General features: G+C 43.5%; 1 pseudogene; it reads left to right on the forward strand.

The window, feature by feature from the left end:
* Window positions 1-572: 572 nt before the first annotated feature.
* On the forward strand, window positions 573-1,519 carry LOC118528602 (olfactory receptor 2W3-like; annotated as a pseudogene).
* The last annotated feature ends 202 nt before the right edge of the window (window positions 1,520-1,721 follow it).

Here is a 1,721-nt window from a genome sequence, read left to right on the forward strand (position 1 = left end):
AGTCTGCTTGAGACTCTCTTTCTGCCCCTTCTGCCTGTACTCTCTCTCTCTCTCTGAGATAAATAAATAAAATCTAAAAATATATATATTTTTAAATTTTCTCCAAAAATTTTGTTCTTTTTAAAATGGCATTCAGGTTTTATGTTTTGTTTTCAGTAGATTTCTATGACAAATTATAAAATTTTCCATCCAATTGTCTCTATTTTTTTTTTAAAGATTTTATTTATTTATTTGACAGAGAGATAGAGAGAGAACACAAGTAGGCAGAGAAGCAGGCAGAGGGAGAGGGAGAAGCAGGCTCCCTGCAGAGCAGGGAGCCCGATGTGGGACTCGATCCCAGGACCCTGGGATCATGACCTGAGCCGAAGGCAGCCGCTTAACCGACTGAGCCACCCAGGCGCCCCAATTGTCTCTATTTTTAAGGTTTTAAGCTATGCACACATATATACACTCACATTTTTATTAGAAATTTCAAATAGTGTTAGTATGATAGACATAGAGTGACTAATGGCTGTGAATTACTTTTTTTTTTTTATTTTATTCAATTTCCCATTCTCCTAAGGACAATAGAGATGGATGGGACCAATGAGAGCACCAAGGGAAATTTCATCCTTTTGGGGTTTTCTGACCGCCCCATCTGGAGAGGATCCTCTTTGTGGTCATCTTGATTGCATATCTCCTGACCCTTGTGGGCAACACCACCATCATCCTGGTGTCCTGGCTGGACCCCCACCTCCACACTCCCATGTACATCTTCCTCACCCACCTATCCTTCCTGGACCTCAGTTTCACCACCAGCTCCATCCCTCAGCTGCTCTATAACCTGAATGGGCGCGACAAGACCATCAGCTACACAGGCTGTGCCATCCAGCTCTTCCTATTTCTGGGTCTGGGTGGTGTAGAGTACCTGCTCCTGGCTGTCATGGCGTATGACCGGTTTGTTGCAGTCTGCAAACCCCTCCACTACATGGTGATCATGAATCCACGCCTCTGCTTGGGTTTAGTGTCCCTTGCTTGGTGCTGTGGTGTGGCCAACTCTTTGATTATGTCCCCAGTGACTCTGTGGCTACCCCGCTGTGGGTACTGCAAAGCAGACCACTTCCTCTGTGAAATGCTTGCCCTGATCTGGATGGCCTGTGTGAATACAGCTGCTGCTGAAGGCATTGCCTTTATTTTGGCAGTGGGCATTGTGCTGTCACCCCTGGTATTCATCCTGATCTCCTATGGCTACATCGTGAGAGCTGATTTAAGTATCCAGTCATCCTCAGGGAGGCACAAAGTCTTCAGTACCTGTGGCTCCCATCTCACAGTGGTCTCACTTTTTTATGGAAACATCATCTACATGTACATGCAACCAGGAACCAGCTCCTCCAATGACTAGGGGAAAATTCTCACTCTTTTCTACAACATTGTCACACCACTCCTGAATCCCCTGATCTACACCCTCAGAAACAAAGAGGTGAATGAGGCATTGAGAAGATTGGTTTTGGGAAATCTAGGTTTAAGGAAGAGATTATAATAAAACACAATGATAGCAATTCCCCCTTATGTTAAAATCCTACAAAAAATATTTATCCATTATCTTGCATGACTACCTGCCTGCCAGAGTTTGGGCATATATCATCACAGTTTATGGCCCAACTTTAGTTTTCTTTTGTGTAAGTAGTACAGGAGTACATAAATTATGATATCAAAAACAATAGTTCTCAAAGGAACATCTA

The sequence above is a fragment of the Halichoerus grypus genome, chromosome 2, assembly GCF_964656455.1.
Source record: "Halichoerus grypus chromosome 2, mHalGry1.hap1.1, whole genome shotgun sequence".
Lineage (NCBI taxonomy): Eukaryota > Metazoa > Chordata > Mammalia > Carnivora > Phocidae > Halichoerus > Halichoerus grypus.